The following is a 21,454-nucleotide window of genomic DNA, read 5'->3' as shown; positions in this document are numbered from 1 at the left end:
TTCTTTCTTATTTTCACTGGAGCTTTCAACTGCCGAAGGCATCAAAATAATATTGACTTATGCATTGGATTTAAAAAGTTAGCTTTTTCCTGAAATTTTAGCCTATTGATAAATAATGCATTTTAATAATTTAGAAGGTAAATCAAATAGTATTAAGTATAACAGGTATCGAAAAGTGAAATATCATGCACCGAAAAGCAGTTTGTCATATGCATGTGTTATTAAAGTGTCAATGCGAAGATGATAAGCGTGTAAAAAGATAATATAACACAGCTGTTTAGCTAACCTACTGAGACATGAGAAATGAATACACCGAGAAAACTATTTTTATAATTCTAAAAAGCACTCAAGCCTAACAGAAGGGTTTACCGATAACAAAACATCAGTACGGAGGTAGTACGTGCAATAATAAGTATTACGTTGAGTCAAAATTAGATATCTACGTCTGAAAACGACAAAAGGAGACTGAATATTCACTTGAAAAATTCTATGGGCTTGATTCTGATGATGACAACAGAAATGAAAAATACGCAAAATTCTGTTGTTACCAATCTCATTTGTTTGATAATGATCAGCACAAGCCACACAACATTCATTCCTGCAAGGAGTCAAATGTGCCTATCGTCGGCAACAACCTTGAGCAAGATAGCCCGACTATAGCTCACTGTCCCCAATTTCGGGAGAGAGCTCCCGGGGAGAACGGATCTAAAGGTCTAACACTTTGTTTCCCCTACCACCAACCTCTCGTGAGTAGTTTCGCCTCGCCGCATATTTAGAGTGCCCCATGCCGTACAGACACTATATATTTACAACAAACCACGCCTTCTCCTGGATTCAAACCCTGGCCTTTCGGTACGGCAGTCAGAGTCACTAACTATTATCCCGAACACTAAATATTTCCTAAAGTACTTTGTGTAATAGTTCGGCGTATAGTATCTTTGGCATAATACCATGTTTAATATTACACGTTTTAATTTTCTATACGTTATACTCTTTTTCATTAATTTGTATATTATGTTATATAAAATATATAAAATCTATTTATAATGTAATATATAAAATCTATTTTATATATTGCATTATATATATACATATATAAATATGTACATCTCTCTCTCTCTATGTATATATGTATGTATATATATATATATATATATATTATATATATATATATATATATATTTAAACAAATTTAAATTTAAATTTTAACAAACATGTATAAAAGTAAAAAAGCAAATTTAAAGCCGAAAAATTAATTAAAAAAATATTTAAAAAAATGTGTAAACATATAAAAGATTTAATTCTTGAACTAATCAACAATATCATTTAAATTCAGAAGCATAAGTAAATCAAGTGCAAAACCAATCTATGAAAATAAGTTCACTAATTTAGCAAGTTAAAATTAATCCAAACAATTTTTTAAAAATGCATTAGTGAATGACTGTTGAGCAGGCAGGAGACAGACTTATCAAGGGGAAGTTGCCTGCAAACCTAACTCTCCAATCATTCAATTTGTGTTTCGTCATTCATGTAGGCAAGGGTAAAAGTCAAAACCAAAAGTAAAAAGTGAAGAATGTCCAAAAAGAAATACCAATAAAGTGGTACCCTTAGAAATTAGCATTTAAGAATTAAAGTTCTAAAAGGAAAATACTAATGAAGTCTTTTGAGAAACAAGTCAAGTATTAAATTAAACTTTTTTTTTAAAAAATAATTTTTTTATAAAAATAATCTGGAAACCAATGTATTTTAGAAACCCTTGTCTACAGAAACCTCCCCGACACAAATATGCATATCAATAAAAAGAAACTAAAAAAGAACTATACAAAATCCATATAAACCAATAAGAAACAAAAAGAACTAATTCACAATTTTTAAAAAACAAATATATACTTAAAAATAATTTCATATCTAGGAAATACTTAAATACTACATTAAAAAATTTTAAAAAAATACTTAAAGCAAGTAAATAGTAAGTTTTAATTCTAACTTACCTACTACATGAGCGTTGGGGTAAGCAAAAGTGTTTTTATAGAGAAGTAAGTGTGTTCTTATTTATATTAATTATAAATTAAATTAAATTAAATTTACTTATATATATATATATATATTCATTCATATAAAGCTAATTTAAATTCAAATTTTAAATTATGAAAATTCTACACAAATAAAAGATTAATTATTGCTGGTAACTAATTTGAAATATCATTTAAATTCAGAGATGTAAATTAAATATGTAAATTAAATATGTAAATTAAATGCAAATATCTAAAACCATAAAAAATATTTAATAATCCTAAAACTTAATCGTATATATATATATATATATATAGAATCCTATATATATACATGAATGTAAAAGTCGAGATCAATAACCTAACGTAGCTCTAAGAATATTTGGACTCTACCTATTTCTGTTTCCGAATTACATCGCAAAAGAAAAAATTGTTTTCTAGGAAGTGAAACAGAATGTGAACAATAAATTTTAGAATTTAAAATGCTAAATACATAAAAAGGCATTCAGGAGTTTTAAAACATTTGTTAATCTCTTTTATTCAGAGTTTCGAATAGTACTTGTCAAGGGAAAAGTGTTTCGAATGGTGTTGATCTTTTTGAGGAAGATGAAACCAGTTCATTCTTTAGTCACGCTCGAGAAACTGCTGCATAGATGACTGGAGAAAAAATCATAACTGACTTGGTCGTTGAAACATTAGCCCTGAAATTTCAAAGTTCCTCAAAATGTCATGAATAAGTGGTATTTTCTTGATTTTAATTAAAAAATGACTCTCTCATTTATGTAGTTAATAGAAAAAGAATCGTAACGAAGACTAACTTTCCTAGGTATAGCAAGCAGGCGAAAAATGATACATACTAACTGCAGTGGTATTTATATCTTTGAAAGGTCTTTGTTTTAAACTTGAGCAGCGATTGGATTAAATATTTGGCAGTGCAAAGAAATTGAAGGGAACGAGTGACGTAACATAATGCAGAGTGACGCAAAATGGGGCAAATCATGTCCTTGAAGCAAGGATGTGTTTAATTACAATTATGAATTTAAAGGTCTATTGCCACTTGATTGCAATTAAGTTTAATATTTTTGTTTCATATTGTATATTTTACACACACATATATATTATTTACTTATTTTCTTAATATGTTACATTTATTTCAATTTTACATTGTTTTATTATTGTATTATATTCTTTTATATTACAATTTTCATGATATCTATTACATTTTTATTAGCTTCCTTAATATAACATTACACTGCGTATTTTATAAACCAGTTTAACAAAATTTAGGTCTTCAGTCTATTGAAGGCAACATAATTAAGAGATAAATAAAATACTAATACGATAAAACGGTATTAATATGTCATAATAATAAATAACGATTAGTGTCAGAGTTTAAGCTGCTTTACTATTATTTTAAGACAACTGTTTTACTCAAAGGGGGAAAACATGAATTTTATTCGTAGCGGTTTCTGTAATAGATTTTTAATACATAATAAATCATCATTCTTGTATGAAGATTACCGAAAAAAAAGTATAATACGAAATTTTGATATCTAAAATATAAAATTTAAACTGTGATTAAAATTTGTAGTTTTTCAAAATATCAATGAAAAATAAAGAAACGTTAGAAGTTAGGCATTCTAAACATTGTTACGTTCATACGGGTTCGTAAAGGATTAACTGCACTCATAACCGATGAAAGCTTGCTTAAATTTATCTTTTCTAAAAAAAAAAAAAAAAAAACACTTCACAGTTTTCGACCTTTTCACACACAAGTGCTTATAAAGCTCTTCTCAGTAGGGCAGAGCGCAATCAGTAGTCACCACTTCAAACTATTAAGAACGTTGCACACACTTGTGTAACTTGTTACTTAGTTTTATTAATATTAAATTTTGTAACTGGACAGTTTTGTTTAAAATGGTTATTTAAAAGTTTTGATTTGAGTTGAAACTGATTTACTTAGTTCTGTTGTGTAGCGAATTTAATTTAATTAAGTGATTCATAAAAATCAAAATTTTAATTTGTAATTATTCAAAATTTGAGCTACACAAGTTTGGTTATATTCTTTTTGGGCCTATTAATTCTAGTGTAATATATTTTGGCTTTCCGAGTTTACGCGAACTGTGTCTCCAATCTTGTACACGCAAACAATGGATAAGTATTTCTTTCTACGTAATAAACTCAGTTTTTCATGTCAAAAATTAATTTGATTTCTTAGTATTTAATATCTTTAGTTGCAGAAAAATTAGTTCTTTAATTTGGCATAACTTTCGTTTCTCTAACTTTAATTGCATTTCAGTTATGAGCTTTAATTAGTAGATTTTTCTTCGTTTGCTTGTGATTTAGTTAAAGGGGGATGAAATGCCTTCTTTCCGGTTGAAAAGCCACTTTTTGCGAGTTTTCAGCGTTCTTTCGTTGGGACCCTTGCAGGGTTGTTGAAATTCCTAATTTCCCCTGTCACAGGTGTTTTTTTTTTTTGGCGAGGGTTTGGCGACATAGATTTTCCGTTGAGGTTTCAAAGTAGAGGATTTGGCGAGTTTGATAACATGAGGGTATGCTGTTGTTGCAACTATTTTAACTTTCGGCGAAGAGTGGGTTTTGCCAACTAGGCAGTCCGGCGTCTTCCCTTTTAACGGGGTGTTTTGAGGGACAAGGTCACTTTTTTTTTTGCACTTTTGACTTACCATCGGACGCTGTACTCGTTGGCAGCTGAATTTTATTTTGGAAAATGCATTTTTCCGCCTTTGGATCTACGGGCTTCTTGCCCTGGAGTTTTGAACGAGGGACTTAGTTATACGCATCATGACCTCGACTAAATTATAGTTTCATCATTTTAGTGCTTGAATATGTAAGTTACTCAAGGATAATTAAAATAGAAAAATGCAACGAAGGGTGATGCCTAGTACTGGTGCCGTTAAGAAGAAATTTTAGTCTCTCCTCCATGAATAGAGTTTTCATCTGCCTCGATCTTTCACGTCTTTAAGAATTATTTTCCGCCCTGCAAGAGTCTCCTGCATCGCTAGCTCCGGGGTCGCAACTACATAATGCTTCACTTAACTGAAACCACGGCTAACTTCAATATTGGATTGGAAATCAAATAACGAGAACCTCCTTAGTGCATCCTAAATCAATAAGTAACTTCTGGACTCTATTGAAATTCATCTACCTATGAACTCTTCTCATTTTCTACTACGCTCAGCAGCCGTCCTCCTTGGCATCTTGATAATTTTTTAAATATGAGGGCATTTCTCCTCCTCCTGTTCACTTGCAGCCTGTATTTCCGCAGATAAGTTTTTTTTATTTGTTGGTCTGATGTTAAAAAAAAAAAAAAAAAAAAATTCTAATAGTAAATTATAATAGTAATTTCTAATAGTAATTCTAACAACTAAAATAGTTAATAGTGATTGAAATAACTTAATTAGTTGAATTAAAATATTGTAGTTGAGTAAATTAACCTAATTCTAATGAAATCATTTTGGTTTGTCCATAAAGTAAATTATTAGATTGGCTAAGGAAATATTTCCTTATTTAAATTATTTAATTGAAACAGTGAATGTAACTTAGTTAGATTGGTGAAGGAAATATATTCTTCATTAAATTATTTAATTGAACTTGTGAATTTTCTTCCATGGTGAAGATTGATTGGTAAAGGTGTCTTTATTTGAGCTTCTTTGCTCCTCTTAGGGGCTAACTTGCTAGTAGGTTGTAATAGCCTGATTTTAATTAACATATTACCCGGTTAAATCATTCTTTTGAAAATAGAAAGTTACTATGTGCAATAACCTGAATTACATTGGTATTGATTGAGTTAAATTGCTTGTAGGATGTAATAGCCTGATTTTAATTAACATATTACCCGGTTAAATCATTCTTTTGAAAATAGAAAGTTACTATGTACAATAACCTGAATTACCTTGGTATTGATTACTCTGTGTGAAATGTTTTTTTAAAAGTATAACTTGTTAATTATTTTTTTTTCTCCCCGGGGAGGGTATTGTTAATTTATCCAAAGTTTTATCTGATCATGTTTACCTGAATGTAATAGAAATAATAGTTGGATATTATTGAGTCTAAGATAGAAGTAGTATTACTCTGTAGGGGTATGCATATGTAGAAAGCAATATTTTACAGTTCAGCTTGAATATAATTGCTTACTAAGTTAATTCTGCATTGTGTAATCATCAATATGTTACAGTTCTGATTGAATATAAATTGCCTACAAATTATGGATTAAGTAATTCTTGAAGAATTTAATAAATAGGCTCACTTTTCGAGATCAATCAATGATTATTTATTTCTTTTTGTGTGTATGCTCATGATTTTCACCCGTCTCATTCTCAAATTGATTTCAGGGTTAATCCGAAAACACAACGCAAATGTACAGGGCTTATTGATATTAGTATATTACTGTTGTTGAAAAATTTTAAGTGTTTTTTCAACAGAGTAGGAAACCTTTTAGGTACCAGACCTTTAGGAAGCCATAACATTTTTGGTGCCATGACACTAGTACAGAATATTTTTGGGTGCCGTGACTCTAGCACAGAACAGTTCTGGTAAAGATTAAACTTATTAGCTTCTAAGGAGAAACTTAATTAATTAATTTTTCTGTTTGGAAAACTTAATTTAGTTTGGGTTTATTCTTTGGAATTTATTGTTGGTTTATTTGGATGACCGTTATTGTTTATTAATTTCAAATTTTGATTTTTGTGACACAGATTGGTATTTAAACTGAACTGTTTTGCTAATTGTGTTTAAATTCCACCCTCCTTCCTGTAAAATTATTGAATCCTTATTTTCTAACTCAGGTGGTAAATTGGACTGTTAGTAACTTAATAAATCTTTCATGCAATAGAGAGATAATTTGATACATAGAATTGTTCAAAATATTTTCTTTTCTAATTTTTAATCAGCGTCTGAATTCTTGAATTTATTTGTCATCCGTAAGGGAAGATTTTTTAATTCAATGTTGACTTTTGTCTTCTTCCGGTTTGAAAAATGTATTTGTCTGGTAGAAAGGAGATCCTGAGGAGAGACTAAAAATTGCATGTTGTTATTCCGTAAGGGAGGGCGACAGCGTGTGTCCCTGGTAAAAAGAGGCTGGTGAAGAGACAAGAGAAAAGAATTCGCTGCTTTTGAAAAAAAGGGTGGAGTCCTACATGACTGAGGGTTTGGTCAGGTTGCTGGTTTAGTCTGGAGTCATTGGATTGCGGAGGAGGTAGAAGGAGCAATGTGTGCCAACTTCTGATAGACACCTTGTCAACGCTTCCTGAAGAGGCATCACTAATGCTGTTGGTGGTTGGCGACCTCTCTTTGGTTTGCTCGATGAGAATTGGAAAACGTTTCTTCGCTGTAAAAGGAAATTGTCGCCGAGACAATAAGAGCATCCGTGGGATATTCGAAACTGAGATCGGAGAAGAGAAGATGCTGTCTGACATTCTGTGACGAAGGCTGTTAAATTAAAATAAAAGCGACCATGATGAGAAAGGCTGTGAAATTAAGATGGAAGCGACTATGATGAGAAAGGCTGTAAAATTAAGAGGGAAGTTGCCATGGTAAGAAAAGGGAGGGCCACTACGCCGTCTGAAGATCCACCAGACGAAAGAAAAAGTTTCGATTAATTTTCTTTATTCTGCATTTCCTTATTTCTTTATTTTATTTTTAGAGATTTGTTATTAGGCAGTCATGGAAGTAGTGAAGAGAGTGATAAGGTTGAACCTCGCTTCAGCCATTTGTATTCGACGGGGAAAAATCAAGATATTGGAACAAAATTGGTTTTCGTCACCTGGTGAAGGCCTTTTTTTTAAATGAGAATTCTTAATTGAAATTTATCTTATTCATATAATTCTGTTTTGTACTGACTAGCATGCAAACTTCCTGAATTTATATTTGGTTTAGAAAATTATGTCTCAAATCTATCTTGTTTTATTTAAATTATTTCGATGTCATTCGGTTTCAAAATGTTACTATATCTATTCTTGTAACGGACAAATATGTGCAGATATATGCTGGTCTTAAATTCCATTGCTATTGTGTCCGCGGTATCAACCGGTCTCTATATAGTTTTCCATTAGATATTAATTGAATGTCATTATTTTTATAGAAATTGTTGTATGTAATATTTTGGTAATGCTGGGTATTGGATTTTGGCCCAAATTTCAATTTATATGAAAAACCAAACGATATATCTTAATGTTTTCCCCTTTACTAAATTATTTTTATGTTAGTACCACTTAAATATACACTAAATTTACACACTTTATTACACCAAAAGCTGTAACCAGATTCCGCAAACTCAATCGTGTTTTTTTTTTTTTTTTTTTTTTTTTTTTTTTACAAAATAAATGTTTAATATCTTTCTTAACTAACTCAGTCTATTTCTTTAATAGTTAGTTTTTAGTTTTATACCAACTGGAGTATTTACTTGGGTATGTTTTATTTTATTACAAAACGCAACGTTCTGTTATTTACATTATATGTTATAGACACTTTTACTCTCTGGTTTACCATAAAACAATATATATTGTCTGAAATATTTGGATGGATAAACTATAGGGCTTTCATTATTTTGCATAAAAAATTTATTTTAAGTTTGATACCTGTACTAGACTTCTCAACTTCCCCTCATATTCTCTAGCCAGGATGTAAATTTAAAGTTAAGTGCTTATTTAAACGAGTGAATCTCTGAGTTTATGCACAGGGTGTTTCGCTAGCCAAGGCTAGCTTATATATATTGTATACGTTTCGTTGTTATTTCGCCATTACGCTAGTAAGTCTTTTGGCCTTATCAGATTTAGCATCACGCCGGTTAAGTTCTTGTGAGTCCATATCTTAGGTTAACTTAAGTGCTATCTTGCATATTTATTTTAAATTTGACTTAAATTATATTTTACGTTTTAGTTTTCACGGCAAGTTGACGGTCCTTTTGTAACGCACGAAGACCGTGCCTGTCTGTCAAATATTTTGAATTAATAAAGGGTTATTTTTACCCTTCGTCTGAGTCAGTAGTTTTATTCACGCCTTTGCGAGAATTCGCCAGGTCATTATAGGATCTATTCTAGTTTATGTGGAGTAAAAGAGAAAGACTCGATAAAACTAAGTTTTAGAATAGTGTATTATGTGTTGTAACAACACAAAATAATACAGAAAGCCTCAAATGCGTAAGCTCGGTATTCTGAATCTCTCAGTATTCTGAATTAAACTCTTGTCTAAAAGGAAAGCTGATACTCTCTCCGGTCTTATACTGTTTCCCCCTGCCCGCCAAGAAATTTCCAGTACCTGCGGTTTCTCGAAACTGCTGGAAGGCATACACAGTTAAAATTACATAAAACAGGACACAGTTACAAATGCAAAGAGATCAGACCAATTGCAGTTGCACAGGGATCGGACCAAAATGTTGACTAATGATCACCTGGCCGACTTTTGGCGATTTCTCGCAAAATTTGGTTACGAAAGTTAGTCGCCAAAACTATCACCAATTTGGCGCTATTTTGACAGTTTGGCGAAAATTAATCTACTTTCATGCGCAAAAGTATACTTTACTTTTATCCTTTTTACAGAAATATTACTCTATTTTTATCTTAAAAAATATATGCAAAATTAATATGTACGTACTTAAAATAAGCCATTTTTCTGAATACAGATAGTTAGTCTGATGCATTTATAGATAGTTGATAAGAACGTCTGCAATATGCTTTTACTGAGTTAACTAAATCTTGATTCAAAGTTATAGCATGAAGAACGATTTGTAATTAAAGGCAGTTCATGTTACAGAGGGGTCCTAGGGTAGGTTGACGTTCTTAGACATCTTATATATATTGTATAGGACAGAGATGCGTAGGGTGCGCTTTCCAAATTAGTCGGAAAATATCTTCATTTTCGAGGAACCTATAAATCAAATAGCTTTAAGGGAATTTTTATCGATTTGGAGAGACTGCCTAAAGGGGAGCATTTTTTCATCTATATAGATCTGGCAGGTTACAATACCTTTGCTGATCGACTAGAATGCTATTTTTATCAACGGGGGCGAAAGACTAAATTCCCAGAGCAGTTGAGGAAAAATTTCGAGGTTCAGCCTTATACAAATTTTGCCACCGATAATTTATATTAACATTTTTAAACATATTAGCCGTATAAAACAGTGATGAGGATAACAATTGCGCAAAATAAATGTTATATTACTTACTTTTAATTGATTAATTTACAGGGAGATAGAGAAATATGATTTTTCTTTAAACTATTATTAGCAAAAATATTTGAGTAACCTTGATGATTTATACAGCAAAACAAATATAAAAGTTTGAACTTTTTATCGCACTTTTTTATCGTCAATTTACATTTTAGAGTTCTGTAGATATTCCTGCAGATATCAATGCATTATTCTCTTTACTTTCGCGTATGCATGATCATGTTTAATGAAACTGTAGCAAATGCAACAGTTATGCATTTTTCAGTAGATGGCTCTATTCCTTAAGTTAGTCGAAAATTGGAGTGAACAGAGAGAAAGGATTTAAATTTATGTGTATCACATACAAAGCGCGTTTCGTTGCGCAATGGGCTATCTTCATGGGAAATGGCTGGTTAATGGGACGATCTCATCAGTAACGAGAAAAGTTTCTGAGGTTCTATCTCTCGTCCCTACAATAAAAAAAGCAATTTTTAATTATTTTGAAATAAAAACTAAAAATTTCATTTACAGTAACATCAGGTCCTTTTTTATGGACTTCTATTTATAAATCATATTTTAATAACTTATCAGCGTTGTTAACGCCACTGAAATTTTCATGAAACTGGATAGGGTTTTGATACATGATTTGATACATAATTTTTAAGCGCATTATTTTTAGATATCTCGCTAATTTTCAAAACCAATGACCGATAGCCAGAAAACGATTTACCGCATTAAACTATCAGTTGGCAACGTGTTCTTTCAAATACAGCAAGCGATCATAATAATTGAAATTATCACATCTATTTTTTAACTGATTGCATGCTGGCAAGAATCGAAAGGCGAACTTCAAGATTCAAAATTTTCTTTTGAATTTTGATATATGATAATTTTGCAGCGAATTTTTACCTTCATGGTACCTTAAAAGCATCGTGAGCACCTTAAAAGTATCTATATGCGTAAATGAGTTATTGAACTAAAATTTGGTTGAAAGGACTTCTCTAAAGATATGTAAATTAAAAGAACTAGAAATAGACAATATTTAAATGCTAAATAAATAGAAAAGTGCAAATTAGCAAAAAATGCCAAATAAATGTTTGCTGTTCCGTGAAAAATATTCATTTGAGTATCAATGATGAGACAGTATTTGGTAAAATTACTTTTGTTTGAGACTAGGTAAGGTGCAAACTAAGTTTCGCTGGTTTTACATATATATATATATATATAATTATGTCGATTTCGAAAATAATCAGAGCCCAAATTTGTTCAGAACAAGAACTTATATCTGATTAAATCAGATTCTGAACAGGAGCTCATGACATATCATTTCTTCAAAAAGTAAATGTTTTTCAAAGTTGCGAAATCAACTAGTATATAATATACAGAAATCAATATTAACTACTATTTTTTATAGAAAACAATGATCCGTTTCCTGTTTCTTAGCTGTTTTTTTCGCAAATAGTCCTACGTTCGTCTTCGCTTTCTCTGTGCATTGATTTACTTATAAACAGTGCAGTTGTTCCTCGGGTTTTTGAAAAACAAAATGCTTTTAAAAAAGAAGGATTTATGTACAGTCGACTGTCTAAATCAACATAGTTTTTTTCAAATCGAGTTTGTATATTTCAGTTAAATTAAGACATTCGACTAAGAATGAGAAGCGTCCAGGTCCAAATGATGCTTGTAAGAGAGATTTAACAAGATTTAGATATTTACTAACTCGCACTATTGTTGTGTGCGTGGGGGTTCGCAATGAACTGAATGCACAGTGAACCGATGTAAACTTGATGAAATTTCTTTTTATAACAATATGTTCTAGTTCTGGAACTTTTCACTCAAACGTACTCGCAAGGTTATGTAGAGTCATTAGGATTATCGATGCAGGAGATGCTAAAAGTATGCAACGCCCTTTCCGGAATTCGAATACTGAACCTCTCGCATAGGCGTCGAGTATGTTTGCAGTTACTCAACAAAGGCATGCGGAAAGACGGGAGAAAATACCTTATAGATCATCTCAGTACGGCAGAGCACAATCAGTAGTTACCACTACAAACTACTAAAAACGTTGAATAAATAAATGGCAATACAAAAAGCCTCATATGCATAAGCTCGCACAGTGATCTCTCAGTACTCTCAATACTCTCAATACTCTGAGGTAATCTCTGAACTGAAAACTGATGTTTCTATGGTCTTATAAAGTTTTCCCCCGGACGCTTAGAAATTTCCAGTACCTTCGATTTCTCGAAATTATTTAACAGCATACAGAGTTACAATTACACAGTGATAAACCAATATGTCGCCAAATGATTGTCATGCTTAGCGTCTTCTTGGGATATTCCGCCAACGTGTAAAAAAAAATTAGCCCTCAAAACCTCCGCCAACTTGGCGCTCTCTCGCCAATTTGGAGACAGCCGTTTACCTTGGCTAGATAGCTATTTACCTCAGTGCTAAATGGATTTACCTCTGTAACCCTATTCCTCAATCCTCCAACGATGCTTCGCATCTTTAAGATTACGTTATAAAAGAGATATTACAATTTACATATAATTTTACTAAAATTATTTACACGTACGTAAGATTTGTAACAATATTATACAAGCGAGCTTTAATATGTATTCTTATTTTATTCGTTTTTGGCTGGCTTCACATACTGCTTTAATTCTTTCACATCGAAGTCGCCCAAAACCTCCCAACCATTCACACATCGGCAGGTTGGCCGAACGTTTGAACCATATTCTAACTAGCGTAATAATGGGGCTCATAGCTTTCGAGAGTTATTAAATGGCATGCCAAGCATTCCTTGATGCGACTAAAATAGTTCTGTTATTAGAATGCGCCTTCTTTCTCCTTTGTTTAGCGTCACTGTTTAGCTACTAATGCTTGCACTTGCAATCCTGCCCTAAACGAAAACTTGACACACTAGTGAAAGCGTACGAAGTTCCCAAGAGAGAAGTTATTGCTTCACTTAAGCAGGTTATTGTTAGCGCTTACGGGCGTTTCAGATGTTTGTGTGAAACAAATTTGGGTCTCTACCGATGAGAAAGAGTTAAGAGGAGCATAAGAATTTGTTTTTAATTTTTATTACATTCAGTTACTATATACGTATTTTCTGTGGAATGTTTAATTTGTAACTGGGTCTAAATAAAAAATTTTGGGGCATACTTTAACATTGCATACTGGAATAAACAGAGTATTAACAACAGCAACCTCAATTTCAGAGCTTTTCTCTAAGCAGAAAGGGTAAATATACTTGTATCATTAAGCAGTTGAAAATAAACTACATTTCATTGTTTCATTTACTTTCTTTAGACAGAAAAGTTAATTAAATAAACGATAGAAAACAGTGTACTATTTGCTGTATCTTACCAGACAGTCAATTTACCTACCAACAAAACTAAGAATTGAGTTCTAATTCTATTACAAATCAGTAGAGATACCCGTTCTTATTTAAACTAACTCAGAATTTTTTTTTTTTTTTTGGATTGAAATACTTTAACTAGAAGATTAAAGAATCCAGCGTACCGCAAATCAATTTAAGATTAATGTTAATTTGTATAATTGTACTAACGTTTTATTTGCATCCATTTTAATTTATGTGATTGTTCCCAGAAACGAGTCCTTTTTCGATCCAAATTTGTTACTTAGACAGACTAAAGATACATTCCGTTTACGAAAAGAATTTCCCATTTATGCCATGGTATAAGAGGTAAAGAATGCTTAATTTCTTTAAATAGGTAAAACGTAAAAAAAAAGTAAATCTAAGGATGAATGACATACTTGAATTCGGACATTGGTATTTTTGGAGGAGTAGAGATGAAGATTTCAAATCTCTCCTTATCTTCGATAATTTGAGTTCGTAACTTAATCATTGAGACAGCACTAGAGAGTTTGTAATGAAAGCCGTCGCGAGCGAAAGAGTTGAAAGCGAAAAATTAATTAAACAAGATAAAATTAATTGCATTGACTGGATAGGCGTGTTTCTTCATGAGAAACAGGAAATGCTTTCAATGGAAATCAACAAATACTGATAATATTTTACAGAAACATAAAATTACAATTTAAATAACTTGAAAATTAATTGCGTTGTTACAGATATAGTCATTTACATTATATCCTAGCTTTAAACCACGATGTATGACATAGGTTTTGATAAATCAAGGGGTGTTAACTATTTCCTTTATGAACTTATTTTAAAGGACGTTGGAATAAAGGAATCCGTGCTTTTGCCTCCTGACCCCAGGTCAGAGAGGCATACAATAACTGCATAGAGAATGAGTCTATTCTTGATGGAAAGTTCACGCTCCTGTCTTAGTAGAGTTCTCCTACTGCATAAAGAAAGAGTAGTTGAATTTGTTTTCTACTTCCTTGAATTGATCAGGGAATGCCAGCTTGCTATCAAGGATGATTATAAGAGTATAAGATACCTGAATTCTCGCAAAATCGTCTGTTCAAACAGAAGTAAGTCATCAACCTTTTTGTTAGAAGTTCCTTTACGGAAGACGATTGCATAAGATTTTTGCGTACTAACTGAGATATGCCATTTTGTATAAACTTCTGACATTCAAAAATGTATGAACATATATATGCAGGGTTCGCTTCCGGGAGGGGTAGATCCATTCAGAAATACATAGAATATGTAGGAGTGGAAATGTATTCTTACCCCGACAGACGATTTTTCTGTGTAATACGTAAAACCAACATTCGACAGTCAACCGCTGAAAAAAATTAGGAGGGAAGATTTCAATAATTCTGAGTTATCATAGTACATCTAAAGGATATTTTCTCTCTCCTTTTGGCATGTTTTTATGGTATAACTGAAAGCATACTCAAATCGTATTCGAGAGGTCCAGTGTTCCTGTCCTGGCTAGGGAATTGCACAGTTTTTATGTCTCCTGCTTCAAAAAAATTTAATGACTCTGCAATTGAACTAAAAGGTGATGGACGATACGTTGTCATCACCAGAATTTGGTGATTGGGTCTCGTCATTTGCAGTCGCTCTTTAAGAGGAGCATATAAGTTACTTTGTCTTTCCTTTCTGCATGCCTTGGTGGTGTAATTGGAAGCATATGCGGCGTGTATTTCAGAGATCCAGGGTTTCAGTCCCGGTGGTCGGCTGTAGTGCGCCTGTACAAAGAGAGAATAGGCGAATTCTAAATCAGGAGGTGTTTTGCGCGGCTGCATCGAAGATTATGTGAAGCGGGATCTTTTGGGGCAAGAATCTTTTGGACACGTCAAAGAATTTGGGAACGAATGATAACTTAATTTCAACATTTAACGGAGCATTAACCGAATTGCCAACATTTAGTGAACTATTTTGCTTTATCGTCATATGATTATAAACAGTCACCTATTTTTATTTATAATAATTAAAGTTTTCATTACACTATTCAGAAGAATCCTCGTAAGACTTTTTAAAATTAAAGCATAGATCTTCAAGTCATCAGGCACTTTCTTTTGTTTCAATTAATTGCTCATTATTAATTTTCAACAGCATATTTCTATTTTCGCCAATCAGCTATTCAAGTAATTCATGCTAATTTCTACAAATATAAGTTAAATTTGTTTGAATTATGTCTTTTTTTCCTCAAGTTTCCTCAAGTCCTCCATCATTCACAGATAATTTCAATGAGACGATGTACTTGAAACGGAATTCGGAAATAACACTTATCCTAATGCTATTTTCTTTACAGAGTTCTGATTTGTAATTTTAAATCCAATCAAAAGCCTGTTCAGTCCCGGGTTTCGTTGCACCAAAAAACATGGAGTATCTCGGCTCTTAATTTTCAATTGTGTTAAATAAAGGATCTCCGTGTTTAAAAATCACTTTGCTTTATTTTCACAAAGCCGTGTAATTAATATTTCCGCCACAGCCGCCATTACATGAGACATAGAAACACACTATCGAAGTTATTATCCACTTTTTGTTTTTCTTCACAATTCTGCTTTTATCACCATGTGACTATCAACTTATGCTTGAGATTGACTCACTCAGAGATGCCATATTATTTATTTAATATTAGTTAATGAAAACCAAACAGAGACGTAAAAGGGCATATGTAAGTGGGAGCCTGCTGCAAATATTTTTGCTCTTAAATTACTGAATATTTTTAAACATAAATGTGAAATGTTACTCACTCACCATATGCCTTATATAATTGGCGGTTTAGGGAAGCATTTACATTAAGATAAGTCATAATTATGCAATCAGATTCCTTACAACGTTCAACGGTTTTTCGTAAGGTTTAACAATTGCCTTTAAAATGAAGGTTTCTTTTTTTATCTACTTTTTTATTTTTATTTATTTAGTCATTTATTTTATCTATTTTAGCTTGTTTATGCGCATATTATTTTCGGAAGGTATACATTTTTATTTTATTATCCTACAACCTACATTTTCATTTGTTAACAGTCTCTTCTACTTTTCACGTAAACATTCAATCTATTACTTTACTCAATTAGCCCTGCGTTAAACGCGTGCGGTTGTGCAGAACAATTGGGCGCATGGATGGCAGGTGTCACCCACCTATTAAAATGTACCTAAAATAAACTGAGCATTATTTTTATGCCTCATCTTTATTTTTCTGAGGAATATACACAGCCTAAGAATTAAGGGAAAATTTTGTTTTTGACCTACTTTCTGCTCGAGCTAATGACTTTACTATATATATATATATATATAAGATAAAATATACGAAAGCAAACTTCTAAATTTGCTATAACCTGTTTTATTTTTTATTTCATTTGGGAACTTCATCTATCTGTACTAAGAATAGCGCTGTAAATCTAAACTGCGTCATTCAAATTAGTCATGCGATCTTACGTAATCCTTAATGCAGATGCCTCTCGACCAATCACCAAATTGTAAATCGAAACTAAAAGCTGAAACTTTTTACTTTCTCCCTTCTTTCTATGAACTGATGCGTCACTTTTGCTTGTGCTTTCCTCTTGGCCAGACGTCTTTCTGCAATTATGTGTGTGCTGCTATATTCGCCTCTATGCCAATAATATCAAAATTGTAAATGTTCTTTAATAGGCAGGAATAGAGTGCCAAGTGAATTGTGGCGATAAAATGAGAATTCAAATAAAAAAGGAATTTAATCCGGCTCGACTGTATCTTCTTCAAAATAGATGGACGCTATTAGTATTTCTACGCATCTACGTCTCATATTCTTATTTCAGTGCCTCCAAAAGTGTTCTGTGATTACATTCCTCTGCCAGTCCTAATTATGAAAAATTCTACACGAGTTTGTTATTCTATGTTCACAGTGAATTATGGGAAAAGTCCTGTTTCACCGAAACTTTTAATGCAAGTTTGTGCCTCATTCATAATCAAATCATTCATGTCGTGTCATCCAACTACAATACCGTGCAACATGATATAGTCTACCTTGATTTGCATATTATAGATTACAATTTTTTGAAAGTCTATGACAAATGAAGAGAATTTAACTTTTCAACACTTCGTCACAATATTAAAAAATAACCTTATTACTCAAAAAATAATTAAACATACCTTAAAAAAAGCTGGCATTAATCTTACAAATTTTTAGATTTTTTGAGTTAGATAATGAAATTTTATGCTTAAAGCCCTATGGTACGGTATAAAGTGGATGGCTGATTCTGAAGATCTAATGTATAAATGTACAAATAATTCCTGTCACAACGTCTATTTTTTTTTTCTTAAAATTTGGCACAATACTTTTAATACTATTTTAAAATAGTTTTTAAGAAACTTTGATGGCGAATTCTATTCTATTATAAATTTATGGGCTATTTTCGTTTCTGGCAGCTTGAACGCCCTCTAGCCCTAAGAATTACGACTTTAATTAACAAATTACTATTTTTTCATTATTTCTGCTTACTTTAGAGGCCATTTTAGGTAATATTTTGTTGAATTAGCCATTTTCTCTTTACCCAGTCCAATTTTCTTCAAACTACCATGACAAGACGCCATTTTGAACCTTTTCCGCATTTTTCTACAAATTTCACCCCCTTTGCTATGAGTCAGGTTTGCTGCCAACGGACAGTCACTTGCCATTGGCTGTTACCCAGTGACGTTGTTCTCTACGTCATCCGGCCAGTTGGAGAGCAATGGAAACGCTCGGGGGTTTCCACACCCTTTTCGAGTTTCCTCGTCACCACGGAAGACGGCTTAATAATTTTTTTTCTCTAAAAGTTTTTTCTAGATCTTGGCAAGACCCATGCTTCAAGTCATTTTTTTATATTATCCTTTCCGTTTTGATTTAAATATAATTTACGTTACTTTTACAAAGTATTAATTCTTTAAGCTCGCGGGTCCACCCAGAAGATCTTGTATATTTTGACTAATAGCATATCGCTATTTATTTTTTCTGTACATCGGAATTGCCTTTCCATTATTTATTTTTTATCTTTTTTACCTCTTAATGTGTCAAAATAAGCGGACGCGTCGGGAAATTGGAACAGAGAATTGAGACTAAGTTTTTGACATTATTTAATTCATTAAAAAATTTGTCGCGCACAGTTTCAATTGTCGGTTTGATGGAGTTAGCTTAGTTCGAATTCATTTTTAAAAATTTCCCTTGACGAGCCAAAATGAACTTTGAATTGGGCTAATTTACCATTTACGGCTTCTTAATTTTAATTTTTATTTTAATGTTTTATTTTTACCTCGATCAATTGATTAGTATTTTACTGTGTTTTAAATCTACTTAATTCGTTTAGCATATAGCTTACTATTTTTATTAATTTTACTTGTAAATATTCAAATGTTGTATATTTCTCCTTTTTCACACATTTCATAGCAACTAAATATGCTTATGTTGAAGTTTCCACAGAGCCACAGTTTTTAGTAACTTTCTAGCCTACGTACTAAAATTTATCTTCTAATTTCCTTAATTTTGCATCACAACGCGCAAAATTTTTGACCACATACGTCTTTTATCGTTTGTTATTACTACTTAACTTTAAATTATATATATATATATATATAATCATCTTTATTACTGCAACTTTTGTTTATTGTACCCGTTTGCACTTCACATTTACTGTTCCAGGCAGCAAGGCCCAGAGACTGGACTCGGGAGAATGGCGTCCCATCTGCAGACTTTCCACAATTTATCACTGCATTCCTGTATCACCATGGTTTGGAATGATATTTACTAGATGATTTTTATGTCCCGTAGTTTACTAGGCAATCATGTATTGTAACTGACATTGTATATATTTTTGTTATTATCATATTTTTATAGCATTTTTACTGTCACCTCCTCAACCTGTCAGTTGTCTTGAACGCACTACATGACTAGGTGTCACGCTCCCCTTTACTTTTCATCTTGTCTCCGAGACTTGCAACGGCATGTGTCTCTTTTCATCGCTCTTTGCAGCATTAACTGATGACAGCCGGCAAAACACCTGCAAATATGTAGCTTAGGACCGGCATATAGTGGAACCTGAAAAAGGCATTTTTGTGCTATTGCCGCCACAGCACACACCGGCAGTTAACGTTCAGCTACTGAAAAGTGCGTCTCGGAAACTCTACACACAGTGTCGCAAACTTGTGACAGATATCGCTGAGGGAAACCTGTCACCCACACGCTTTATCTAGGGTAAATAGTTCCTTATCTTAAATATTAACAGTAAACACCTCAGACACAGAAAGATGCTTCAAAAGGAAAAAAAAATCAAATCTACTAATTTATTACCATTGCCTTAGTTTTTAATCTCGAAAGTTTGTAGCTTACTCCTTACGTCCGTTGAATATTAATGCACTTTTCAGTTAAGAAGCTCCAATTTGAAAACTATTCTGCATGTGTTTGACGTTATCCCATCACCATTTGTTATGAAACTAACAGAATGTTTTAATGATACGAACCCATACTGCTGGTACAGTTTGAACAAATGCATTTATCGTAATCAACATCAATGGCAGAATCTAATTAACCCAAAAGGGTATTAGTCCGAATGGGCTAGTCTCGAAAAGTGATTTTGAGGCTTCCGCTTAAAACGGCTATATCACTTTCCAAATTATTGCCACCAACTATTATATCCTGTATTATTTTCAACGAAATTAAATAACAAAGAATCTGCATGTAAGACGTAGGGTCATCGAATTTTGAATAACCTCCATTCGAACATGTGCACCTGGAAGACCGAATTTGAAATTTTATATTTCGTACGTTGTGAAATTTTAGGGAAATTTTGATTAACATATTCACGATTTGAAAGCGAGCTGTGGCAACACTGTACGAAATAAAACATTATCTCCAGCGCGCGAGTTTGTCTATCCGAAATTCTAAAGATATGATGGTTTTATCTGTTTTGTGATTTTGGTGTTGAATTGAATTTTATGCGGCGAAAGTGAGAAGAACATAACATTTAATTAATAAATTAAAACACCAAACCTTAGTAATAAAACGTCACAAAAGAAAAGGTTTGCAAGCTATCTGAGTAAGAAAAGAGAACATTGATATGAACTTGAGAAAACTGAGAAAAAACATAAAAATATATGGTAACACTAATTCTAAACATGTGCTACTATACTGCTTTTAAAACTGAATTAAATATTGTTGAATATATTAAAATTGTTGAATTGTATACGGCGCATATGACGCCTAATAATAAAGCTAAAAAGACAAAAACAAGTAGGTTAGCAGGAGTGAGTGCAGCAGCAGACTCGTAGACTGCGAGTTCAGTAGAAGCGCAAAAAAAAAAAAAAAATTAACAAGCCCTTTTGGACGAATATTTAAATATGAACCCTTTTTTTTCTATGATGTATTTCTAATTCAATCATTTTTACTTGAACATATATATATCGTGAAAATCAATTATTATTTTAATTATCTTGACAATCCTTCACAAAAGCACATAAGCAATATAAACATACCAGGAGTAACTAGGTAGTTCCACGAAATCGGACTCCAACGTTGCACCCACCTCATCTGCAGCTCCTAAAATATTTAAAAAGAAATATGCGAGACAAGAATCGTAATCCCCTCTCATACTAAACTGACTAATCCTGAGGGAACGAGAAGTCGACATAAGCAATGTTATCTTCTTCTGATAATCCAGGGAAAATCTTTAAATCCTTCAGGAAGATAAATAGATGTTTCAGATGAATACATGGACGGTACTCGTAGTATGTCTGAGACACATCTGTACATGTTACTCGAGGTAAAACTGTGGTAAACGTGACACTGATAAGCTCATCCTGAAGTGAGTGTAAGCTGACAGTTGTTTACATGGAATTTATATTACTTATATATCATTCATGACATGCGTAGTTATTATAAAGATTACCTTT

General features: G+C 32.4%; 1 protein-coding gene across 2 annotated transcripts in view; it reads right to left on the bottom strand.

Annotated features, from left to right (window-relative positions):
* The window catches only part of LOC118187546 (QRFP-like peptide receptor), a 696,437-nt gene extending 675,299 nt beyond the window's left edge, over window positions 1–21,138 (bottom strand). For both annotated transcript variants that reach the window (XM_085810979.1, XM_085810980.1), the window contains exon 1: window positions 21,038–21,138. The gene's annotated coding sequence lies outside the window, so the exon portion shown is untranslated. The remainder of the gene's footprint in view (window positions 1–21,037) is intronic.
* Between the last annotated feature and the right edge of the window lie 316 nt (window positions 21,139–21,454).

The sequence above is a fragment of the Stegodyphus dumicola genome, chromosome 2 (assembly GCF_044657685.1).
Source record: "Stegodyphus dumicola isolate Sdum_Otavi_A_Nest chromosome 2, ASM4465768v1".
Lineage (NCBI taxonomy): Eukaryota > Metazoa > Arthropoda > Arachnida > Araneae > Eresidae > Stegodyphus > Stegodyphus dumicola.
Note: the sequence above shows the minus strand (reverse complement) of the source record. Positions and strands in the feature narration are given on the sequence as shown.